Genomic DNA, 18,799 nt, shown 5'->3' with positions numbered 1-18,799 from the left:
TAGTTCAGTGATTTTCAACCACTGTGCCACAAAAACTTTTAAAACATGCAATACCTGGCTATTTAGTCAGGGGCACTGATTCTTTTCCCTTAGATTGTCAAATAAAAAAATGACAACAGTAAACACAATAGCTGTCCAGTGTGAATGAATCAAAATTATACCTATTTTTTTGGCAGATTGGCAAAAAATATATTTTTTGGTGTGCTGCAGAATTTTAGTAATTAGTTTATGTTACTAATGAGATGGAAAAGGTTGAAAATCGCCGATCTAGTTGAATTTCAGATTATCAACTGACAGCCAGCCCAGGTATGAAGTGGAATATTTAGTACGTCTGGTTCATCTCTCTAACAGCATTCCAAAGCTAAAAATAAGATTTAAATGTTTTAGTCATTATCTCTTATATTTGCTTCCCACACTCCATTAAGATATATATTTATGAGTTAAATAGAAGGTTTTCCTAAGTTAAACCAAAAATAGGAAACAAATATATTCTTAAAAGCCATATCACTTGGAACCTTAGATAAATAACTATTAATTGTTCCTCACCTTCTAACGTCAATACAAAGCTGCTCTTAATACCACTGATAATGCTTTTCAGTAAGTTGTGTTTTTTTAAGTAATAGGCTGATTGAGATATAACTCTCATGACACAAAATTAACCCATTTAAGATTTAGGTAAGCTTTTAAATGAGATGAACAATCAATGGGCATCCAAATGTAAAAAGTTCACAGATCAAATATTAAAAATCTGAACAGAATGGGAGAGAATATAAGAAGAGTAATGAAAATAATTACAAGGGCATACCTTCAACTGTCTTGCTGCTAAAGGAAAGCATGTTGAAAATGCTTTAAGATTCAGAAAATTCTGCCATAGTCTTTAAATGGCAATCAAAATTTGAACTACTAGTATGTAAGAATAGCTGCTGTTATATTTTGCAATTACCATCTTCTTTGCCCTTCTTCCCCAAAACACACTATGTGTTTACCCTGTTCCAAGTCAAGGGAAAAATTGAAGAGTTTTAAAAATAACAGTATTTCAGACCTCTTAGGAAAACCATCAGAGAAAATATTACAAAAGTACATAGTAGCTTCCAATAGCTATTTCTTTAATACTCATTTGCTGTTACTAGCTTAGATAACCCAAGTATCAAAAAAAAAAAAAAAAAAAAGGATGTGAAGAGCTAGGGTTCATGAAGAGGCATCTATAATAAAAGCGTAATATGCTAATTAGACTGGACGACCTTCCAGATGAAGCCAGGGCTGCGAAGGAAGGCCTACTCTTGCACGAATTTCATCTAGACATAAAACACAAGATGGGGCAACAGAGAAGGCTCACACATTTAGAAATCACAACCATACACTGAGGCCTAGAGGAGGTGATGCCAGAGAGAAAAAAAGGGCATGTATGTCTCTTAAGTAAATATATACTCCCCCTGTCCCATAATAATAGTAGCAGTTGATGAATGTAATTTGTCCCATAATAATAGTAGCAAAAGAAAATAAATATAGAATGCAACATTTATTATCAAAAAACTAGATTAAATTAAAAATAAATTAAAAATAGTACTCCTAATTTTTACTTTGAGTGTTCAGATAGTTTCTGGATTTTTCAATAATTTCGTTACTGCATTTTAAACTTATAGGTAGGATCCCTTGGCTGCGAAGCTTTGCTTTCCCTATATGCATGAGCTTAAAATTATTGGAGCCATTGTTCTTCATTGCTTCCAGCATAACTTGTTGAACTGATGGAAACGTATTATCCAGTATTTTGGGAGAAATATAATCAAAGGCTAATATGGTGCCTCTTCTGCCAAGGGGAATATGTCTAACTTTTTCAAGTTTTTCTCCATAATCTTTGCATTTACATCCACAGTTTTGTTTTTTCAAAGAATTAACATTAGTATAAGATTCTCCTTGACAATTATTTTCGGAAGCACGTTTCCAAATTCTTGATATGGTCATTCTGTTGCACTTAAATTGTTTTGCAGCTAACGTAATTGGACCTTTCTGAAACTTTTCCTTTTTCTTTTGATGCATCAAGAACTGGACAATCGCAACTCGATCTTTGCTTGAAAACTCTCTTTTTTTCATCTTACTTTTACAATGGGTTGATATTCAACTGAAATAAAACAATTGATTTCGATCAGCAGATGAAATTAGAAAAATAGTTACAATTCGTAATAATTAGATTAACCTAAAAATTGAAAGATGTGTCAAAACAAATGACAGATGTCATGAAACATTGATTTTGATTGAAAGCTTCACAATTTTGCACTACAACACAACTTACAGCTGCATTCGCCAATAATTCCCATTTAATTATTCACTTGCTACTATTATTATGGGACAGAGGGAGTACTAAATATCTACTGGGCTCAAAACACTGGGTTAGGACCAATTATCTCCTAGGTACCCTGCTGCCTTGTATACAGGTCACAGGAAACTTTGAATTCCTATTAGTAATATCACAGGTAGCTACCTCCAATTGAGTGTAAATTAAATAACTAGTTGCCATAATCTAATCTAATAAAAGAGAAACATGCAAATTAACCATACCTTCACTCCCCCAAGCCACGCCCACCAGCCAATCAGAGCAACTATATGCAAATTAACCCAATCAAGATGGCGGCTGGCAGCCACGGCGCGGGAGCAAGCAGGAGGCTTGGTTGCCCTGGCGATGGAGGAAGCCAAGCTTCCCACCTGCCCTGGCTGGCTGTGGCCTCCGCTAAAGGCAACAAAGTTTCAATTATAGAAGATAAATAAATCAATAAATCCCAGATACCTGCTTCCAGCCAGCCTCCACTGGGAGTTGGGTGGCTGGGGGGCATGGCCACGCTGCAAACAGCCATCAGCCCCTCACCCAGGCTGGCCACACCCTCATGGGGTGAGGGTCCCTGCTGGGGGTCTTGGCCAGCCTGCAAACAGCCATCAGCCACTTATCCAGGCTGGCCAGGCACTCCAGCAGGACCCCTACTCCCTGAAGGGGTGTGGCCAGTCTGAAAATGACCCTCAGCCACTCACCCAGGCTGGCCAGGCACCCCAGTGGGACCCCCACCCTGATCCGAGACACCCTTCAGGGCAAACCAGCCAGCCCCCACCCATGCACCAGGCATATAATAAAAGGGTAATATGCAAATTGACACTAACAGCAGAACAACTGGGAATGACTGGTCACTATGACACACACTGACCACCAGGGGGCAGACGCTCAATGCAGGAGCTGCTTCCTGGTGGTCAGTGCACTCCCACAAGGGGAGCTCTGCTCAGCAACAAGCCAGGCTGATGTCTGCCAGCACAGCAGTGATGGCGGGAGCCCCTCCCGCCCCCTCAGCAGCGCTAAGGATGTCCGACTGCAGCTTAGGCCTGGTCCCCGCTGTCAAGTGGACATCCCCTGAGGGCTCCTGGGCTGCCAGAGGGATGTCTGACTGCCAGCTTAGGCTCAATCCCCTGGGGAGCGGGCCTAAGCCAGCAGGTGGACATCCCCCGAGGGGTCCCAGACTGCAAGAGGGCACAAGCTGGGCTGAGGGACCCCCCCCGAGTGCACAAATTTTTGTGCACTGGGCCTCTAGTATAAAATAAAGATATAAACTATATCTTTGTCAAAAGCATCAGAGAGATCTTGAAACATAAATAAAAAAGGCTTTTAAACAATAAAAAAAATTAGTATATAAAGATCACTTTGCAAAATCACCTATTATAATTCAGGTCAAGAACTAAGCTACTACTAACCATCATAAAAGCTCAGAATTAAATAAACTTCACTGAATAATTTAATTGTTTTGCTAAATAAAAGATGTAATTTGCAATATAGGCAACAAGTTGAAAGTGCCTAGAGTTGGTTAATACAATTATCTAAGCAAGCAAGAATCATGCACGCACACGCGCGCACACACACACACGCACGCACGCGCGCACACACACAGCATTTAAACAGCAATAATGTTCCTTCTTTTTCTGATCACTCTTTCTGGAAAGATTGTGTGGAAGTGTCACTCTGCTTAGTAGTAGTGAACAAGTGCATTTCTTCTTTTCCTTCTTTACAATTTATTTTCTGATCTACATCTCATATAAGTGAGTAATTATTTGAATTACCTCCTTAAAAGCACACCTGAGACATCTAATCAGGTATGTTAACACTGACATCTAGTTGTGAAATGGACGATCAGCTGAAGACATCCAATGTCTGTTTCATTTAAAGTAATAGCTTCATTAAGAATAAAAGTACTAAGCAAAACCAGACCTGCAAGGACTCTAAATTTAAAATCATTGCCAAACATTTTATCACTATTAGCAAAGTACATTTGTTGTTTTGTTTTGAATACTTTTGTATTTCAAAAATCACAAATTATTTCTGTGAAATAAGATAAAAAGTAAGCTTAAAAAATATAATTTTTAACCCTTATAAGTTTAACTAGTAGTCAACCAAAACCAATTTACTTTGGGTTAAGACATACTCAATCAAGGGTGGAGAACATCTGGCCCGTGGGCCATATAAGGCCTCAAAATCATTTGGTCTGGCCCTGCCAAGGCATTAGGGGTGAGTTAATTAAATGCTTGACCAAATATTGTAAGCTAATTTTTAAGTTGATAATTTTGTATGGCCCATAAATGACGTTATAAATACCCAAATGGCCTTTCCGCACCTGCTTTTATTATGGCCAACCAAAATATATTTTTTAAATATATTTTTATAGATTTCAGAGATGAAGGGAGAGGGAGAGATAGAAACATCAATGAGAGAGAATCATTGATTTGCTGCCTCCAACACACCTCTTACTGGGGATCGAGCCCTACAACCCAGGCATGTGCCCTTGACCAAAATCAAAGCCAAGACCCTTCAGTCCCCAGACCAACGTTCTATACATTGAGCTAAGCCAGCTAGGGCCCAACTCCTGCTTTTACATCACTGTTACACAGATCTGACTAAATACAACAGCCCTTCAATCAGAAAGTGGATGGAACTGTTTGAGGTTTGTGTACAGACCAGACATGGGGAAGTAAGGTGCTCAATTAATGTTTTAAAAAAGGCACATCGACAGAGTTCACTTTGAAAGGAAAATAAAGATGCTATGCCAGATAATATAAAGAGAAGAGGAGGAAATGAATCTTGAAGAGGAACTTGAAAAAACAAGTTAAGCTGTAAGAAATTTTTCCAGTAAGTCTCTAGAAAAGTCCACTTAAAATGATGTTGGCATCTTGAGGTAGTTAATACAGCTACTGCTTTCCCTATTTCTCTCTTTGTCTCTTTCCCTCCCTTGCTTTCACTTTCTTACCATACCTTAAGCTTCCCTGTGCAGAAGAAAAGCAAGGAAAAAAAAGCAGTTTGGTAGAGGCCACACACTCCTGCATAGCCCTGCATCGCCATTAGTCTTGGGCATGCAGGAAGCCTCAATTTCCAGGGACATATCTGGTCCCTAATGGAAAGTTTAATAGGCAGTTGAAATTAGAGTTAACTTGAAACTCTGAAACTGCTCAGTACATCAATGATGAACTGTAATGATGAAAATGTTCTGTATCTGTGCTGTCCAATATGGTAGTCACTAGCTTAAAATGTGGCTAGTGCAACTAAGGAACTGACTTTTTCATTTAATTTAATTTTAATTAATTTAAATCTCAGTAGCTACATATGGCTGTGGCTACCATACTGGGTAGCACAGCTCTCTCTGAACAGCATAGGAAGCCTTATATAGAGTGGGTATCATGCCAAGACAGCCTATGGAATCAGAGAACTCATGTTCAAATTCTGGATCTGACACTTAGTTATGTAGCCCCTTATCAAGGAAGTGGACATACAGTATTTTTCCGTGTATAAGGTGCTATTTTTTTCTAAAATCATTAGACTGAAAATCAAGGGGCGTTTTATACAAGGAAGTCAGCCGAGGAGGGAGCAGCATGGGTGCATAGCTGCCCATACCTTGTCAAACAGGCTCCCTCCAATCGAGCCTCATTGTTACTGACATCAGCTGATGCCGAAAGTGGAGGTGGAGGTGGAGAGTACGCAGATGCAACAGGGACCAGAGCATTCTGAGCCCATGAAGATGTCAAAAAATAAAAAATAAATACCAGTAAGCAATTGTTTTACTCTGCAAAATTCAAACTGAATATAATCAGCTATGTAAAAGAGCATGGAAATAGAGCTGCAGAGACAATTTGGACCTCCTCTCACTGAGTGTATGATCAGACAGTGGAAAAAACAGGAAGAACAACTCCTTAAGATGCCAAAAAAGAAGGCCTTAAGAGGAAAACCAACAAAATTGGTAAACTTGGAGCAGACTTGGATTATGGAGCAACACCAGAGTGGCTTATGTGTGTCAACCAAGCTTATTCAAATCAGGCAAGAATGTTTGCAAGCGAAATGAACATTGATTTTACAGGAAAGACAAAATGGTGCTTCAAATTCATGAGGAGAGAAGGATTGGCCATGAGAACATGAACAAAGTTAGCTCAGAAAATGCCACCAATTTATGAGGATGATCTCACATATATAGACAGTGAGTCAGAAGACAGCAGTGATACAATACAAGTTGAAAAATTGATATGTCTAGAACTAAATAGTGATGAAGAAGAGAGCAGTGATGCAACAGAGGCTGAATAAAGTGATATGCTGCATAATATTATAGTACTGGTATGCAAACATTACCTGCGGTAATCTATAAGAATAAAAGCATAATATGCAAATTAGTCGAACAGCAGAACGACCATCCGGAAGACCACACTATGACATGCACTAGCGCCAGGCCAGCTGAGGCTGGTGTGATGCGATTGGTCGGGGTCCCCGCCATCGCCCCACGATCGCCCCGCAGAGGAAGGCCCAGGCCATCCTCTGCAGATGATCGATCAGGGGGCTCCAAGAAACCGGGGGGATGTGGCAGTGAACACGGGCAAGCGTCAGGCCAAGGCGGGTGCGGGTGGGGGTGAGGCTGTAAAGCCAGCAGCCTGAGCTGTGAAGCCGGCAGCCGGGGGGGAAGGAAGGCCTACCTTTGCAAGAATTTCATGCATCAGGCCTCTAGTTACTAAGTAAATATGTTTTGTGTTTTATGTTTAAAATATTGATTTCTTAATTTCGGTTGGAAAAGTGAGGGGCATCTTATACATGGGGGCATCTTATATAAGGAAAAATACAGTAATAGCAGTTCCCACAAAGAGCTGCTATAAAAAAGGAAATGAAATATGTAAAACACCTAGTATATAGATTTTCGATAATTATTAAAATTCCTATTCATTGCCTGACTTCTAACTGGAATATTATAGATTAAACTAGGGACCTAGTGCATGAATTTGTGCACCTTGAAAGGATCTGTGGGCCGCAAGGCTGCTGTGGGCACAGGGGCGGGTCTCGGTCCATCCTCCATGCCCCTGCCTAGCCCCTCCTGCAGCAGCCCCCGGTCTTCTTTCTGCTGGCAGCCCCACTCCCACTGCCGCCACTCCCATACACTGACAGCACCGACCCTACCATCACTATCACCTGCTGATGGCGCAAAGCGATTGGGGCCGGCACCAACAGCAGGTATGAGCAGGGCCATCACCAGAAGCTGGTGCCAGAGGCAGCTACTGGCCCCAATCGCCCCTCAGGAGCAGGGGGAGGTGGAGAAGCCCTGAGGGGTGATCAGGGCCAGCAGCTGCTGTTCGCATTCACTGACAGCACCCAGTGATCGGAGCCAGCACCGGGTGTGAGAGGCGGTTCCAGCACTGGCAGCGGGTGCGAGCACTGGGCAGGACCACGGCATGCAGGAGCAAAGAATTTTCAATAACCACCAGAGGCTCGCCCCGATGACAGTGACTGGTGCCCCACCTTGATCTGGTGCCCCCGCTCACCTGCTCCACCACCCTGCCACAGCCGATGCCCACTATGTTCCGCGCATGCCCCATGGTGGTCAGTGCATGTCATGGGGCCAGTTGTTTGGTTGTTCCACCATTCAGTTTATTTGCATATTAGGGTTTTAGATAGATGATTGATAGATAGATAGATAGATAGATAGATAGATAGATAGATAGATAGACAGACAAAATAATAATTTTTATTTTATGAAAGCTAAGAAATTATACAGTGAGAAAAGTTAAGCTAGAACTGTTTATCTGGAAGACAAATTTCAGGAAAAATATTCTGAAAGATTTTAGAGTGACATAAGAAGAAGGGATCTTCATAATAACTAGATGGTTCTAATCCAGCCGTGGGCAAACTACGGCCCGCGGGCCGGATTCGGCCCGTTTGAAATGAATTAAACTAAAAAAAAAAAAGACCGTACCCTTTTATGTAATGATGTTTACTTTGAATTTATATTAGTTCACACAAACACTCCATCCATGCTTTTGTTCCGGCCCTCCGGTCCAGTTTAAGAACCCATTGTGGCCCTCGAGTCAAAAAGTTTGCCCACCCTGTATCTAATCTCTACTATAAACACTGAGAGAAAATAGACTAAAATTGAATCCCAAGCGATCAGCATTACCTAAAGGAAAAATTTTCCTTTTTATCTTTCAATTGTTAGGTAACAATCAAAGCAGCATCATTCCAAAGGGAAAACAGAGCTTCTTTAGTGATAGCTGTTCTGTCTCTTTCTAATAGCCAATGTTATGATAAAAATAATCTAAATAAGTCTGGCCATGCACAAATATTTAGCAAGAGATTACTGAGGGCAGAAAATATGTGAGGTTGATTATCATTGTGCCAAAATTCCAACAGTTTTGCTTCTGAGATTTTGAGTATAACATGGTATGGTTATTAATATTGGTATTGCTATTAATGTCATTCATATTAGAGCTTTGAGTTGTTTATTTAATGTAAGATTGTGGTAAGTTTTTTAAATGTTGATAATGATTACTAATAATAAAATAAACCTTAATTTTTTTAATTTTTCAGACTTCCATTTCACAGCTCTTTGAATGATTACTACTCCGCAGCTCTTTTTACAAAAGATGTTTGATGTTTAAAACAATCTATTGTCCTAAAATTAAGAAATCACTCCTTACATCAAGTTTTAATAACTTTTAAGATTAAATCACTTAGAAAGTGATATGAGATTGTTTATTTTAAAATTACATTTTGTTTAAAGGGAAAATAAACCCTTCGTTGTTTTTGTTTCTTATTTTAGAGACCTTACAAAGGGAGATGATCAGTGTTCTATGTGGACATTTTATTTATAAAATACACATAGGTCAATTTTTTAAAAAATCTGAAAGCTTCAAATGCTCTTTTTATGAACTCACATCAGTAAATTTACACTTATGGGGTTCTCCGGGATTTTTCTGGATTCTAGCCAAGTCCTTTACTGCTTACAAATCTAGTACTTCACCAAACACCTTCCTGTTAAAATCCGAAGTTCTTAATTAACATAACCTGGACCCTGCGTACCCATGCAGCACCCTCTCTCAACATTATCCCTGGCCATCCCCACATTCTCTTCCAATTCACACTTGCCACACTCATACACATACACTTTTCCCTCGGGTAATAGCAAACTACTTATCATGCCCCAAATGGGCCATAATTTCTCAAACCTAGTGTCGCTGCATAAAGTTACAAGGCCTTTCCCATGCTGCCCAACCACTAACACCGGCTCTCTTACACTGGATCATTCTTATTGGTTCCTCAGGACTCATTCAGCTCAGGCAAGACTCCTCCAGGAAGCCCTCAGGAGGAAAGTTTTGCTTTTATACCAGGACACTGTCTCTCTCACTAGACGATGCGATCTGACAGAGCTCAGGCCTAAACCAGTAATCAGACATCCCTCTCACAATCCTGGAACACTGGCTCTTAATCGCTCACCTGCCTGCCTGCCTGGTTGCCCCTAACTGCCCCCCCTTGTCAGCCTGATTGCCCCTCACTGCCTCTGCGTGCAGGCCAGGTTGCCCCTAACTGCCCCCCCTGCTGACCTGGTTGCCCCTAACTGCCTCCCCCAGCCACCACCAACCTGATTGCCCCTAACTGCCCCCTCCACCAGCCTAGTCACCCCTCACTGCCCCCCCTGCCAGCCTGGTCATCCCCAACTGCACCTCCCCTGCCGGCCTGATCACCCCTAACTGCCCCCCATGCAGCCTGTTTTTCAGTCGTTTGGTCGTCCCTCACTAACCCTTCTACCGGCCTGGTCACCCCACCCAGCCTGCTGTTCAGTCCTTTGGTCATTTCTCACTAACCCCCCTGCCAGCCTGGTCGTAGGCAGCCATCTTGTGAGGGTGTGAGGGTTAATTTGCATATTACCTCTTTATTATATAGGACTAGAAGCCCGGTGCACAAAAATTGTGCACTTGGGGGGGAGAGGGGGCCTCTCAGCCCGGCCTGTGCCCTCTCGCAGTCTGGGACCCCTTGGGAGATAACGACCTGCTGGCTTAGGCCCGCTCCCGGGTGGCAGAGGGCAGGCCCAATCCCTAGGTGCAGCCCCTGGTCAGGCTCAGAGCAGAGCCGATTGGGGAGTTGAGGCGCCGCCCCGTCATGCACAGAGCAGGGCGGATCAGGAGGTTGTGATGCCACCGCTAGTCACGCTCAGGGTAGGGCCGATTGGGGGGTTGGGGCACTGCCCCGTTACACTAAAGGCAGGGTCGATAGGGAGGTTGCGGCACCACCCCCTGTCACGCACAGAGCAGGGCCGATCAGGGGGTTGGGGCGCTGCCCCCTATCACGCACAGAGCAGGGCCCATCAGGGGGGTTGGGGCTCCGTACCCTGTCACACACAGAGCAGGGCCCATCAGGGGGTTGGGGAGCTCCCCCCTGTCACTCACAGAGTAGGGCCGATAGGGGAGTTGGGGCACCGCATACTCTCACACACAGAGCAGGGTGGATCAGGGGGTTGGGGTGCCGCCACTGTCACTCAGGGCAGGGCCGATGGGGGCGGTTAGGGCGCCGCACCCTGTCACACACAGAGCCGCAGGGCGATCAGGGGGTTGGGGAGCTACCCCCTGTCACGCACAGAGCAGGGCTGATCAGGGGGTTGAGGAGCTCCCCCCTGTCACGAACAAAGCAGGGTGGATAGGGAGGTTGTGGCCCCGCCCCGTCACACAAAGAGCCGCAGGGCGATCAGGGGGTTTGGTCGCTGCCCCTTGTCACGCTGATCCTGGTGCTGGGAGGCCTCGCTGCTCTGCTGATCCTGGTGCTGGGAGGCATATTACCCTTTTACTATATAGGATAGAAGCCTGGTGCATGGGTGAGGGCTGGCTGGTTTGCCCTGAAGGGTGTCCTGGATCAGGGTGGGGGTCCCGCTTGGGAGCCTGGCCAGCCTGGGGGAGGGGATGATGGCTGTTTTCATCTGGTCACACCCCCTTCGGGGTGGGGGTCCCACTTGGGTGCCTGGCCAGCCTGGGTGAGGGGATGATGGCTGTTTGCATCTGGTCACACACCCTTTAGGGTGGGGGTCCCCACTGGGGTGCCTGGCTAGCCTGGGTGAGGGGCTGAGGGCTGTTTTCAGGCTGGCGGGTGACTGAAGCTCCCAACCTGTCCTTTTTTCCTTTTTTTTTTATTCTGGGCCAGCTTTAGCTCTGAGGCTTGGCTCCAGCTATGAGACCTCCGCCGCTGAAAGCAGGTTTCTGGCCTTTGTTTACCTTCTGTATTTGAAACAATGTTGCGGTCCTGCTGGCTGAAGCTCGGGTTTTGTTTAGCTTCTATATTTGTTACAATGTTGCTTAGAGTGCAGCTGAGAGGCCGGCAAGGCAGTCAGGGAACGTTGGTTTCCTCCGTCACTGAAGCAAGCAAGCCTCATGTTCGCTTCAAGCTGCCTGGCTGCTGGCTACCATCTTGGCTGGCAAATAATTTGCATATCGCCCTGATTAGCCAATGGGAAGGGTAGCAGTCGTACGCTAATTACCATGTTTCTCTTTTATTAGATAGGATTGACTATACTAGAGGACCAGTGCCCAAAATTCATGCATGGGTGGGGTCCCTAAGCCTGGTGAGCAATCAGGGCCTACTGAGACTATCTCGCCCAGTCCCAATTGGGGCCCGGCCAGCCACCAGGTTAGGGGAGGTTTGTCAGCCACGGGAGGTTGGCTGTGGGAGCACACTGACCACTAAGGGACAGCTCCTGCATTGAGCATGTGCCCCCTGGTGGTCAGTGTGCATCATAGCAACTGGTCAACTGGTTGTTCTGGTTATTCAGCCATAAGGGTCACTTAGGCTTTTATATATGAATTCCCCATGCTGTACTTTACATTCTTGTGACTATTCTGTAACAACCAACTTGTACTTCTTAGTCCCTTCACCTTTTTCACCCACCTCCCAATCCCCTCCCATCTGGCAACTATCAAAATGTTCTCTGTATCTGAGTCTGTTTCTATTCTGCTTATTAGTTTATTTTGTTTTTTAAATACTTTTTTTAAAAAATATATATTTTATTGATATTTTACAGAGAGGAAGGGAGAGAGATAGAGAGTTAGAAACATTGATGGGAGAGAAACATCGATCAGCCACCTCCTGCACATCTCCTACTGGGGATGTGCCTGCAACCCAGGTACATGCCCTTGACCGGAATCGAACCTGGGACCTTTCAGTCCGCAGGCCAACGCCCTATCCACTGAGCCAAACCGGTTTCGGCTATTTTGTTTTTTAGAGTCAATGCTTGATATGTATTTATTGTCATTGTATTATTCATATTTTTTGTCCTTTCTTTTTCTTAAAGAAGACCTTTTAGCAATTCATATAATACTGGTTTGGTGATGAACTCCTTTAGCTTTTTCTTGTCTGTGAATCTCTTTATCTGACCCTAAATTCTAAATGAGAGCTTTGCTGGATAGAGTAATCTTGGCTGTAGGTCTTTACTATTCATCACTTTGAATATTTCTTGCCACTCCCTTAAGGCCTGCAAAATTTTGTTAAGAAATCAACTGAGTCTTATGGGAGTTCCCTTGTAAATAACTAACTGCTTTTCTCTTGCACCTTTGAAGATTCTCTGTCTTTGACCTTTTGCATTTTATTTATGATGTGTCCTGGTGTGGGCCTCTGGGTACATTTGTTTTGGACTCTGCACTTCCTGAACTTGTATGTCCATTTTCTGCACCAAGTTAGGGAAGTATTCTGTCATTATTTTTTCAAATAGATTTTCAATTTCTTGCTGTTTCTCTTCTTCCAGCACTCCCATTATGCAAATTTTGGTATGATTGAAGTTGTCCCAGAGGTTCCTTATTTTTAAAAATTTAAAAATCCTCATTTTTAAAAATTTATTTGACTTTGGAGAGTGGAAGGGAGAGGGAGAGGGAGAGGGAGAGAGAAACACTGATTTGTTGTTCCACTTATTTGTGCATTCATAGGTTCATTCTTGTATGTGCCCTGACTAGGGATTGAACCCAAAACCTTAGCATATTGGAATGATGCTCTAACCAGCTGAGCTAACTGGGCAGGGTATCACTTTTTAAAATTTTCTTTTCTTTTTTGCTGTTCTGATTACATGAGTTTTGCTTCCTTATATCCCAAATTGCTGATTTGATTCTCAGCTTTATCTACTCCACTCTTAATTCCCTATAAATCATTCATTTGTTATGATTCTCTGTCTTCCTTTTCTGACTGGCTTTTTTTTCCCCATGGTTTCCATGTCTTTTTTTATGCTATTAAAGATCTCACTAAAGTCAATGAGCATCTTATAACCAGTGTTTTTATTCTGCATTTAACAGATTGCTTGTTTCCATTTTATTTTTTTTCTGGAGTTTTGTTCTGTTCTTTCATTTAGGCCATGTTTCTTTCTCTTCTCATTTTGGCAGCCTCCCTGTGCTCATTGCTATGTATTAGATAGAGCTGCTATGTCTCCCAGGCTTGGTAGAGTGGCCTTATGTAGTAAGCGTTCATAGCATCCAGTGGCACAGCCTCCCCAATCATTCCAGGAGAGCTGGGCACTCTAGGTGTGACACCACCCCCCACTATGTGGCCTGTGTATACCCTCCAGTTGTAGTTGAGCCTTGAATGCTGTTGGCACAACATTGGGAGGGATTTACCTCCATGCTATTGGCTTCAGGGACTAGCTGGGACCACCTATCACTATGGAGGATCAGGAGCCTACCCTATGGAACAGGACTTACTTCAGTGGGGCTCTGGTGCCCACTGAGTCTGCCCCTTGAGTGTGTTGCTTATGTAGGTGATTGGGTTGTGCTTCCACATGGTCTGAAGCTGTCCACTGGGTGTGCTGGTTCTGGGGCCTCCTGGGATGCGCAAGCCAAGGTCAGCCACAGCCTGTGTTTTGCCCAGAACTACCTGGCATGTGCTACAAAGTAATCTACATATGGCTGCTATTTGTGTGGAGCTTGGATGTGGCCAGGTGAGGCCAAGCCATGAACCAAGGCCGGCTGCTGCTAGTTCCGGAACTGGGGTCATGTAGCAGAGGTAAAGGGCACACTGAGGCCAGATGCTGCTTGTTTGAGAGATTTAGGGAAGTCTGAAACATGAGCCCAGTCAGGCCATTCATATGAAAAAGACAATGGAAACAGTTTGGGTGGGCCCACAAGGTGGGTGGGGCAAGGCCTAAAGGAATCCCCAGGGAGGATGAACAGTGATAGCCAGGTGGATGGAGATTCAGATGTGGTGACCATCTGCCAGCTTTTTGGGGTCAGGGGGTCTCAAAAAACGAAGCATGGGCTCTGCAAGCACTCTGTCTGGCAGAAATCTGCCTCCCTCCACCAGCTCTCACCCTGATGCCAGATAATTCAGTTCTTGCTTGTATGTCCCTTTTGCCTTTTGAACTGCTGCTCTACTGCTGGAGCTGAGAGGGAGTGAACCCGAGTAGATCCATGTGTGGGTCCTTTAAGAGAAATTGCCTGGGCTTCCATCTGCCCTCCAACTCAGCCACACTTCCTGCTGGTTTTTATAGCCAGAAGTTATGGGGACCTGTCTTCCTGGCACTGGAATCCTGGGCCTGGTGTGGGGCTGGGACCACTTGCTTCTCAGGGAGGACCACTGCAGCCGACACATCCCTCCCAATTTTTATCCAATATATAGGGATGTGGGACTAGGTCATTCCAAGTCTCTGCCTCTCCTACCAGTCTAAATGTGGCTTCTTCTTCTTCTTTTTTAAAAAAAATATTTTTATTGATTTTAGAGAGGAAGAGAGGAGAGAGAGAAACATCAATGATGAGAAAGAATCATTGATCAGCTGCCTCCTGCACACCCCCTACTGGGGATCAAGCCTGCCACTCAGGCATATACCCTGGACTAGAACTGAACCTGGGACCCTTCAGTCCGAAGGCCAAAGCTCTATCCACTGAGCCAAACCGGCTAGGGCTATGGTCAGCAAACTGTGGCTCATGAGCCACATGCAGCTCTTTGGCCCCTTGAGTGTGGCTCTTCCTAAGCCTTAGGAGTACCCTAATTAGGTTGTTATTAATTATGCACCTACCTATACAGTTTAAGTTTAAAAAATTTGGCTCTCAAAAGAACTTTCAATCATTGTACTGTTGATATTTGGCTCTGTTGACTAATGAGTTTGCCGACCACTGGGCTAGGGCATGGCTTCTTCTTTATATCTTAGTTGTAAAACTTCCATTCAGCTAGATTCAGACAGTTCTAAATAACAGCTGCTCTGTTATCTATATATATATATATATATATAAGCCTAAGCAACCATTACAATCAAATGACCAGAATGACTGGAACAACCAGACCAGTCAGTATGACACGCACTGACCACCAGGGGGCAGATGCTTAATGCAGGAGCTGCCCCTGGTGGTCAGTGCGCTCCCACAGCCAACCTCCCAGGGCCAGCCAACCGCCTGCAGTCCCTCTCCCCATCCCTCCCTCCAGGCCCGCAGGCCCCTATCAGCCCCTGCCCACCCACCGTGGTGAGGGAAGGGGGAGGGAGGGGGAAATGGGGAACTGCGCAGTGGTGGGGTGCTGGCATCGGCGTCCAGCGTCCGTTCCTTCCGCGCCCAGTCTGGCAACCATTGCCTCCTCTCCCAACCCCGCCATGGCCTTCGGGTCCCAGGCTGGGATGGGGAACCAGGGTAGTTGTCAGCAGATGTGGCGCCTTTCCAAGGGGGGTTGAGGGCCGGCTCCCTCCTTGGGGCTGGTGGCCCACCTCCCATGCCTCCTCCCTCGCCTGATTGCCAGCCAGGCCTAGGGACCCCACCCCTGCACAAATTCGTGCACCAGGCCTCTAGTTTAGTTATAATTTTGATCCGGTGGTGGGAGGATTTGAGTACCACATTTTTTGGACTTAGAAGTCTATATTTGGGCACATATCCTTAGGTGTGGTAGGCAGAACTTACATGACAATAGGGATTTTACAGATATGTTAAGGACCCTAAAAAGAGAAGATTATCCTGGGTTACACAGATAGGCACAATGTCATCACAAGAAGGATGGACAAGGATTAAAGTCAGAGAAGTAGATGTAATGAGGGATGGAGAGGTCAGAGACAAAGACTGGAAGATGTTACACTTCTGGCTTTGAAAAAAATTCAAGCTATTCCAAGTGAAAACAGAAAGCTATAATTTATTATAATATTCATGGGCATATGTAGAATTAATATTGAAAAGATATAATCTAAATCCTCAACAGTTTATTACTACAGAGCATCATATGATTTTTATTTTTAAATTCCTTTTTACCTGTATAGCATCAGTATTTCCCAGTAGACCATAATCTCTGGACGAAAAGAAAACGGTTGTCCTGTTAATGCTGCATCCCCAGCACAGTAACTGACATAGAAACCACCAATAATAACGCTCTGAATGAATAAATGTATGTTTTCAATATTTCCCAATTTATTGTTTTTTAATTTATCTTTATTGTTGAAAGTATTACAGATGTCTCATTTGTTTGTTTTTTCCCATTGACTCCGTCCACCCCACACCCATCCCTCCCAGGCCTTCACCACACTATTGTCTGTGTCTATGGGTTATGCATACATGCATATGTTTCCCAGTTACTCTCTCCCCATCCCACCCCCGACCCTGCCTTCCCTCTGAAATTCGTCAGTCTGTTCCATGCTTCTATGTCTCTAGATCTATATTGTTCATTAGATTCCACATGTGAGTGAGATCATGTGATACATGTCTTTCTCTGACTGGCTTATTTCAGTTAGCATAATACTTTCCAGATCCATCCATTCTGTTGCAAATGGTAAGAATTCCTTCTTTTTTACTGCTGTAAATGTACCACAACTTTTTTTATCCAAGTAACCCATTGGCACTTGGGCTGTTTCCAAATCCTAGCTATTGCAAATTGTGCTGCTATGAACATAGGGCTGCATATATTCTTTCTGATTGGTGTTTTGGGTTTCTTAAGATATATTCCTAGAAGTGAGATCATTGGGTCAAATGGGAGTTCCATTTTTAATTTTTTGAGGAAACTCCATACTGATTTCCACCGTGGCTGCACCAGTCTGCATTCCCACCAGCAGTGTACCAGGGTTCCCTTTCTAAGTGTATCATACAAGACAAAAAGAATATAAATGTAAAATGGCATTTTTAAATATTCAACTTCACTAATAATCAAAAAGTTAAAATAATTTCACCTAATAAATTATGTCAGTTTAAATGTTATATTAGCATATTTATGGTAACACAATTTATTGGATATATCCTTTAAAATATAAGTTGACAATATCAACTTTTAAAATGTCCATGCTCTATAACTAATGTACTCATTCAACAAATGTTTATTGAGCATCCACTATGCAACAATCACTATTCTAGGTGCCGAGAATATAGCAGTGAACAACATGGGAAATAAGCAAATCCCACACAGAACAAACAAAAATATCTCCACCCTCAAGGAGCTTACATTTTAGAAGGGGAGGTAGTTGATTAAAAACATAAACAAGTAAAATACATAGTATAATAGGCAGCAATACATGCTAAGAGGAAAATAAAACAATAAGGGGGATAGGCAGAATGGGCAGAGACTGCAGTTTTCTATAGCGGTCTGAGAAGATGATATTGAAGACAGCAATGGAATACTCCATGGCCATAAAAAAAGAAAATCTTACCTTTTGTGACAGCATGGATGGACATGGAGATAATTATGCTAAGTGAAATAAGCCAGTCAGAGAAAGACTTATATGTGGGATGTAATGAACAAAATAAACGGATGAACTAAATAGAAACAGAGGCATGAATACATGGAACTGACTGAGAGCTGTCAGAGGGGAGAGGGAGGGTGGACTGGATGAAAGGTGAAGGGATTAGCCAAAGAACATATATGTGTAACCCATGGACACAGACAACAGTGTGGTGATGGACAGAGGGAAGGGGGTCAGGGTCTGGGTAGAGGTGGGTAAAGGAGGGGGAGGGAAATGGGGACATCTGTAATAATGTCAACAATAACAATAAAGTAATAACATAAAATAAAGACAAGGGACTAGTCGTGTGGCTCTCTAGGGACAGCATTCCAGACAGAGGGAACAGCAAGTACAATGGCCCTGTGGCTCAGATGTTCTTGGTGTGTTTACTGGTAGCAGGGAGACCATCAGCCCTAATCCACTCTCAAGGAGTTAATATTGGTAATAGGACAATGTGCACCTTCCCAACCTTTTTCTAAGATCAAACTATACACACACACACACACACACACACACATGCTGTATGTATGTGTCCAAATATGAAACAACTGGAATAAAAGTCAATCCGCCATCATTTTCCCTATGAGAAAATCCAAATATGATTTATGAACATTTTCATTATAAATGATGAAAGAATATAGCTGAAATATTCAAGTAATGTCATATTATGTAACATTAATTTAGCACAGAGGCAGCAGGAAGGCTCTGTGGATCACAGGGTCAGCCAAGGAAAGCTACTCTGAAGAGGCCACATACGAACCAAGACATGGAAAATGAAATGCATCTGCTTTGGAGAAGTCTGGGGTTAAGGCACTGTGGATAGATAGAGACTA

The 18,799-nt window shown here is 43.6% G+C and overlaps 1 protein-coding gene across 31 annotated transcripts in view; it reads right to left on the bottom strand.

Moving 5' to 3' along the window:
• TRDMT1 (tRNA aspartic acid methyltransferase 1) overlaps positions 1–18,799 on the bottom strand; it is a 77,252-nt gene that overhangs the window by 36,864 nt on the left and 21,589 nt on the right. The gene's annotated exons all lie outside the window — the stretch shown is intronic.

This window comes from Myotis myotis, unplaced genomic scaffold, assembly GCF_014108235.1.
Source record: "Myotis myotis isolate mMyoMyo1 unplaced genomic scaffold, mMyoMyo1.p scaffold_m19_p_1, whole genome shotgun sequence".
NCBI lineage: Eukaryota > Metazoa > Chordata > Mammalia > Chiroptera > Vespertilionidae > Myotis > Myotis myotis.
This window is presented reverse-complemented; position numbering and strand designations above follow the sequence as displayed.